We start from the raw sequence: 8648 nt of genomic DNA on the forward strand, positions 1-8648 counted from the left end.
AAAATATAACTTGTGTGTAGAGATATATATGTAATTTTATATATTTGATTCATACACACATATAGAGATAGATATATAGGCACACAAGCGCACACAGTTTAAATTTTACTCACCCCCTTTTCTCCTCTATTAAAATTCCGAATGGCTAAGAGGATTTTCTCAATTTAGTCATACTTTTAATCTTCACTGAAATGAGTGATGACTTCTTATAATAAAAAGTTGACAGGCTTACATTGCGCACCGGTGGATTAGTTTCCCTTGGTGATGAGGTTTTCTTTTGTGCGCCGTGTGTCTGTTTGATGGAGGTTTAACAGAAAGCATTTTGGCAGAAATTGGATGCAGCAGGGATCATCTGGAGATGGCTGCTGTTCGATATTAACTGCACACAGTAACTTTTTTTTTATTTATTTTTTATTCTTCAGCCAGGTGACAGAAGCAACCAAAGCATGTGTTTTCGTACTGAAAGAGGTAGAAACATTTTGGGGGCGATTATAAAATCAAAAGTATGCATGTGGAATGCACCTCCTTAAGCATCATGATTAATTTGCTTTTAGCTATTGTTTAACAAAAGAGAAAAGTTAGCTATTCTCTTTGAGAAGTTATCAGACCTATGAACATCTGCAACATGTACCTTTTTTTTCTTAAATAAATAAAGCCTTGCATCCTCAGTGTTTGGGGGGAGGAGGTGGGAAGGAATACGCATTTAAACAAGATACTGATATAAAAACTGTGCTTTCTTAGCACATGTGCATGGACTGAATTATTTTGGAGAAAATAAGAAAGGCAAAAGATTTTGCGCAGCTTCTAAAAGTTTCCAGCAGGCACAGGAGGGCATAAACAAATATCAGGAGGCATGCTGAAGTTATTGATGTGATGAAGGCATGAGACCATTTCAGTGTTAATTTGTGACAGATCAGGTAGTTGTTTTGAGATGCTTGTATGTACTCTGACACCTGTATTAGAATATGGAATGTAATTCTGCAACATCTGCCTGATTAGTTGATAATACTGTATCAGTAATTGTGCTGGAAGAAAAATGTCTGTTTTCAGAAGCCCTGAGTAAGACTGTGTTGTCAAAGAAAGCTGTTCTTTGGGTTTTCTGAACAGACAGCCTGAATAAACCAAGGTTTGACTGGGCTTAGCTTCAGGAAATCCTTCACTACTTCACTGAAACCCACCTTTACCAAATGGGGGGGAGGGGGGGAACTGTCCCCAAACAATGGAAATTTTCTGTTACACTCTCTAAGTTCATTTTGTTCAGCCAAACTTCATAAGAACAAGCAGAGATATTTATACTATGTAAGAAATAGTTTTTCAGAAAACGTGCCACATAAGTACAACATAAATTCAATATCAGTTGAATCCAGTTCCATAAATAATTCTAGAAAGATCAACAGAATGGATGAGTATATTTTAAAGCATGCCATGCTCCTCATGAGTATTCTTATAACTTGGTTCTGGGTATCTGGATATGATTTATTTTAATTTCTTTAAGTAATTTGTGTCAAATGCCAAATAGTTACCACTAAAATAATAACAAGCAGCATCTGAGCACTTTTCATACTTTAGAATTTTATCTGACACTTAATTATTTTTTTTCAGATAATAATAATAAAAAAAAACTAGTCTCTCTTCTATGTCACTGAACTTTTGAGAACAGGAACAATATGTTTATAATAGAGACAGGAAAAGCTTAATCTGCACTTACCTCTGGTTCAGACAGCCAGCAGTGACAATCCTGCTTTCCTTGTCAAGTTTCAAGAACTCACAATCCTTAATTTAAACACTTAAGAAATCTATGGAGCCTGTCAGTCTACTTAATGAAGCCTCCTCCTTCCCCTTTTTTTAAACAAAATCTGACTTTCTTTAAAGACCACTTAAGGCATATCTCTGATTATACAAACAGGTTCTGTCCTACAAGAGTGAATAATCCAATAATGTCTCCTTCAACTTGTTTCCCGTGCCACCTCTCCTTCCCCCCCATAGTTCATTAAAGGGCTGTAGCTTCTTTAAAAGTAGAAGCTACTTTAAAATAGACATCAGATATGTCATTTTCAATGCAAACAATATGTAGTACTCAATACGAATCACTGCTTTGATTACAGGGTTTTTGATCTTATGTCATTTAGAAGGTTATCCTCAGAAATTAATCATCCTTTAATATTGTTTTACATCTCTATCAAAATATGCCTCTTTTTCAGATATTACAATGAGTGAAACTCTTTGCTCAGCAAATATGAGAACAGGTATACATGATACAAAAAGAGAAGCTGTGAATTTGAGTTTTTTGGAAAGTAAGACCACTTAATTAGGTGGATTTTGGTACCTAGATATTTGATGCCTTAACCTAGGTTCTCTAGAATACTTAAAGCAATTTATTTGAGAGTCAGATGATGAAGTAAGACTGATACTTTGCTACGCTATGCTGTGAAATATGTACTGACATCCCTTTCCCAATGAATTTACTGTCCCCCAGGACAAAATACTAAATGACTTTATACACAGTATGAAAATATATGGATATTTTCCCCCTTTGTTTCATATTCTAATCATAGAAATCTAGAAGGAAAAATGTATGTGAGTGGCAGGAATATGAGGTCATATAGTTGGGTTGATTATATAAGCTACTCAAACATATAAAATCAGTAAATGTTAATGGTTGAATTGGCTGCCCAAAAGTGACAGTCAATACTGATAATGTTTCTTATAGATATCACAAGAGAGGAGAGCCTTGAAAAAAATATTTGCATATATATTAACATAATGTGAGCACTAATGACTTAGTCATAGTATGATAGAATGGGTTGGGTTGGAAGAAACCTTAAAGATCATCTATGTCCAACCCTCCTGCCATGGACCTTCCCATGGACCTTCCACTAGACCAGGTTGTCCAAAGCCCTGTCCAGCCTGGCTTTGAAAACTTCCAAAGATGGGCCATCTACAACTTCTCTGGGCAACCACTTCCAATGCCTCACCATCCCCTGAGTGAAGAATTTCTTCCTTGCATATAGTTCCATCCTTTTTCTGTTTAAAACCATTACCCCTTGCTCTGTCACTATGTTCCCCATCTTTTCTGGAGACACCCTTTAAATACAGGAAGGCCTTGATAAGGTGTCCATGGAGCCTTTTCTTCTCTAGGCTAAATAACCCCAACTTTCTCAGTCTTTCTTCATAGGATAGGTGCTCCAGTCTTTTGATCATCTTCATGACCATCCTCTGGACTCAAACAGATCTGTGTCCTTCTTAAGCCCTAGGGCTGAATGCAGTACTCTAGGTGGCGTCTTGCAAGAGTGGAGTAGAGTGGAAGAATCACCTCCCTTGACATGCTAGTTACACTACACATTGAGTGCATTTGTATGCATTGAGTACAGACTGCATGAGTCAGTAATGTACCCCTGCTGCTAAGGAGGTCAATGATATTCTTTGCTGCATTAGGCAAAGTATTGCCAGCAGGTCAGGCGAAGTGATCGTTCTCATCTATTGAGCAATGGTGAGATCACACCTGGAATACTGTGCCCAGTTCTGGGCCCCCGAGTACAAGAGAGACATATTGGAAAGAATGAGGCAGAGGACCACAAAGCTGGTCAAGGGACTGAAGCACCTCTCCTATGAAGATAGTCTGAGAGAGTTGGGACTGGTCAACATGGAGAAGAAGAGGCTTGGGGGTATCTTATCAATGTGTATAAATACATGAAGGGATGGTGCAAAGAGGATGAAGCTATGCCATTTTCAGTGGTGTCCAGTGCCAGGACAAGAGGCAATGAGCACAAGCTGGAACACAAGAGATTCCATCTAAACTTCAAGAGGGACTTCACTGTGTGTGTGACAAAGCACTGGTACGGGTTACAGAGGCATATATATTACATAGGCATTATATTACAGAGGCACGGGTGGCAAGATAGGGTTCCAGTCAGAAAGACTGAGTGAAAAGATGGAAGACCAAGTAAAAAATAGCACATGTCAATTAGACATGAATAACAGCAAGATGTCAGTATTGTCTATTGTGGCCAAAATTTGTAAGGAAGAGGCAAAACATTCATTTTTGACTGAGTTTTAAAATTGTAAGACTGCCAAAAGATCATGTCAGAGTGAAAGAAAAATACAGGACACTAGTTAAGAGTGGAGAAATAGGTCTCTGAATCAGTAAATATAGTACCATCTTGTATGTGAAGATCTGCCAAAAGGTTTTCATCTGGTAGGAGGAGGTATCTGGAAATTCTCCATAAAATACTTTTGATGAAAGGGTTTGGATTTATCACTTTTTTTCCAACTGTGCAATAAAAGCTCCAATGTAATACCAGAAGACAAAGGAATCATATTTTTCATGTAAAGGACCATCAATGCAGACTTACACATCAGATGCTTTTACTGAAGTTTTGGAAACTTGGCTTCTGAGTCCGTCGTATACATAAAACTGTGGAAGTCTTTCATTTATATATGTAGTCTGATGTCTGTTTTAATTTTCAGGGGGCTTATTCTGACAGATTTCCAGTTCAGTAAATCTTGTCAATAGAGATGTTTTGTCTGTTTAATGCACATATGAAATCCAAATTTTGGTCTAAAGTGTTAAATATATTTTATTTGAAGTGACTATATCTTAGTACTCAGTATGAAATGGTTGAACTGTCCTTAAACTTAAGCATTTTCTGTCTCATTGAAGTTCATCATTATCACAGTTCCTGGAAATTGAGAATGTTTCAGGCTGTTGGTCAGAGATGGTTCCAGGCTTTTCAGTGAAAAAAGTTTGCCCAATATTAAGCAAGAGCCTTACCTGTATGCCAGGAGGTAAACACCTCCTTTGGTTTGTGGTACTCAGATCACAGTTCAAAACTGGCTATGAATTTCCAGCTGAGACTGAAATTAAACCAAAACTATTATACACTAGATATCCTGCTTTTTATCCAGTCTATAGGAAAGGCTGTTTCAGGAACAGGTCTACTTATTCTCATTTATGCTGTCACTGTCTTAACACTACCTTGATTTCTGGAACGTGCACATGCTTTTCCCATTTGCTGGATATGTATTAATCTGCTAGCATTTGTCTCTCATATTTTAACTCTTTCTCATCCAGACTCTAGTATACTGGCAAGGATATAAACATAATTGATCTTTGGAGAACTTCACAACTAGAGAAATTTGAAGTTGGAGTTTTAGATGTTGTGTCTCTCGATAGGGCTTACAACAGTTCAGGTGAATCCCATGAGCCCTTGTGAAAACTGCTGTCCATAGCATCCCTGGGCTGACTGCTGCCGATATATTCAGGAGATTGAGGATAGGTGTCTGCCTTCATCCAGAAACAGCAGATCACTGGACATCAGTCTTAAAAATGCCATTTCTCTTTCGAATGTTGACCTGAAATACAGATTGTGCTAGCCTAATGTATTGATTCCAGTTTTCTCACTGGCTAGTCTTTGAGTGTACTCCACAATTAAAAGTTTGAAGCTGACTGGTAGATAACATGATGCAGTTTCTTCTGTGAGGAAAGAAATGGACCTGCCTTAAAAGGGCTGTTGATTAATTTAGCCAAGAGAAATGTAGTTGCTGGGGATAACTAATGACACAGATCAGAGTGAGAGGTCAGAATGAAACAATATTTAAGTTTTCATTGCTTCTGGAGATGTGAATTTGATTTCTGTAATGAAGGACAAAGTGTTTGTTCATCAGCAAGCAGAGTCTGAATTGTTGTGATGTGCAAATGCAGACCTTGACATAGACCTACCTCATCTCCTGGAAGGATGCAGATTGCCCTATGCTTGCACATAATACATGGCCACTAACACTTCCAGGAAGGTAGCATGTCACCACACATCATTCCTGACACCAGCAGATAAATGAGGTCTGAAGTCCTGAGCTTAAACATCCCATGTGGTTACGGACTTGTATTTCCAACATGGGTAGCTGAATCAGGCGCATACTAGGTCCACAGAGCCAAATTTACTGACTTGAAGCCAGCATGCTTCTGCTGAAGACAGTGGTGCAACAGAGGCTCAAGTCAATACAGAACTTTGCATACTGTATTTCACATACATATTTAAAGCAGTATGGTTTTGCATGGTAGTTTCCAGCTTTATTACATGAATACATATGTTCCTGCTGATGTAATTCTCTTGAAAGGTATAAATAATGGATATTCTTCATAAGCCGTTGACCCCCTGGAAAGACTGAAATCAAAGAGAGGGAGTTTGAGCTACCTTGCACAATGCAGCTTGCACCTGCACTCAAAGTCACTGGATAAAAGTCAGTTAGAGGAATGCCTGCAATGTGTCACTGCCTGCTGCCTCCAGTGTCACTCTGGTCATTAACACCAATGAGTCTATTAGACAGGGGGAGCAAAACAGTTGAAGTAATGTAGCTTGTTAAACTGCTGCCTTCCAAGTCTTTGGGGGCATTTTTTTTTTTTAATTATTATTATTTTTTTTTTAACAAAGAACAACCGTAACAGAAGAGGCCTTTGGCATCAAAACAGGTGTGATAGCTCCCTATTTCCCACACACAGCTACAATGATAAAGGAAACAATTCTCAAATATTGCCAGTCCTGGGGCATTTTAATCCTTTGCAATTCAAATACTTTGCCAAATAAGAGACCAGATAAGCCTAAATTCCCATAAAGTTCTTTTTTCTGCTTAAGAATAGAAGAGAACAAATGCAGGAAACAGCAGCAAGGACTTAGTTTGCGAAAGTGTCCTAGGATTTGCAGAAGGAAAAAATATTACAGAAAGCCAGATTTTGTCCACTATGCTTACTAGTGTGCTTGGTCTGCATAATAGTAACTACTTCTGATCTTCAGGTATAGGTATTATCTTTGTATGCTTTACATCTATTTATTTATTTATTTATTTTGCAGGCTCCATTTGTACATGGTTTGAGAGGACTGGTTAAGACTGGACAGATGGGGGGAAAAAAAAAAACAGTTATGACTTCTTATCACTTCCCCCCCCCCCCACACACACACACACTTTTTTAGTCTGAAAAGGGAAATCAGTTTTAATTTTAAATGGAGGACTGAATATTTTTATTTTTCCCACCCCACAGCCATTGTACCCATCATAATGAGAGGTAGTACATGTCTCTATGGACAACCCTGCAAAACCACTTTCTAGGGATTTTTACTTTAAAGACCTATAACACTATAATTTATGACTGCACCACTAAAATGCAGAAGTCTATTCTTGTTCCTGATGTAGACAGTTCCCACAGCTGTTCGTGCTGGTGTTATTGAATACCTTCCAAGATGTTTCGGCACTGGTAGTAAAGTGCCAAATTACCAAATCATGTCTAGGCTTGCACCAGACAGGGTTAGGAGAAAGCACTTATTCTTTGAATCTATTTTTTGTCATATTCTTATCACTGCAACAACAGTAGGCAGTACCAAGAAAAACACCAACGTATCCAAACAGTAGGCACCTAAAATTAGTATACATGTATATACTTGGCAGGTTTCAGAATCACAAATCGAGAAATCCAGGTGCTTACATCATTTATGTACTTGTCAGTGATACATTGGCAATCAAACAAATGCACGCTGAAGCCTGGTTCAACAAGAAGATAACTAGACCTTTCCCTCTCTACAACCAAACAAATTTAATACAGCTCTTTTTATAGCAAAGAATGTCCAATATTACATTAGTACATTGAGATAGTGCTTTAAAAGAAATTCAGGCTGCTGTTAACAAAGTATTACTCTGGATTTACATCTTTATAACTGAGATGAGACTCCAGCCCACTGTATACAGTATAATTTTTTTCCCCTATGGTTAGTTATAGCATAAACATATCCTGCTTCTTTCATACAGCCACCTGCCATTTTTGCTTTATTGCTGCCAGAAGGCTTAAAGGCATGCTTTTAAATATCTTGAAAGTTTCCTGTTGATAAGAAAAGGTGGTTTTAACACCTTTAAGTAAACAGTAACACACAAACATCACAAATCATGCTTTTTGATAGAATCTACAGTAACTGCATGAATCATGAGGGATACTACTGTGTGGGGAGAAGGAAAAAAAAAGGCTCAATTTCTAGCAGGGAGAACTCATAAGAATTAGTTACAAAATATGGGTTGGATATATACTGTTGTATACCAAAACAATTAAATCAGAGTTTTCAACAGTCTCTGTATGTCTCTTGTCTTAGCAACAGTCATTGGGCAGTTCTGCAGGTGGGACAATAGCAGACTGCTAACTCTCATGAGTATTTTGATCTATTGAAATCCACAACTCAGAGGGGAAAAATTATCTTTTGAAGTCTAGGAGAACAGATGCAGTAAAGTAACACAAAAAACTGCTTCTTAAAAATTTCTGTAACCTGGATGTTTGGAATATCATTTCTGGAATATTACTACTGTTCCTGGACAGATTAAATACTGAAACTTAAAAATTGTTGATATGTGTTCAAATGCTGTCATACAAAACACATCCGTTCAACAGGCAGCAAATTAAACTGCAGTTGACCTAAACAGAGATTGTTTACTATAAATCATGAGTACAGTGCATAGATTCAGAGTCTAAACATGAGCTCATGGTTGGCTACCTACAAATACATATCCTCTGTCAACAATCACAAGCTTTGGGTTGTCAGCAAAGCACCAGATGCATGTTTTACATGTCCAAACTGACAACTGGAAAATTTATAGCCCCTGTGTTTGGAACAGTT

The sequence above is a fragment of the Aythya ferina genome (genome assembly GCF_964211825.1).
Source record: "Aythya ferina genome assembly, chromosome: 1".
NCBI classification, from domain to species: domain Eukaryota; kingdom Metazoa; phylum Chordata; class Aves; order Anseriformes; family Anatidae; genus Aythya; species Aythya ferina.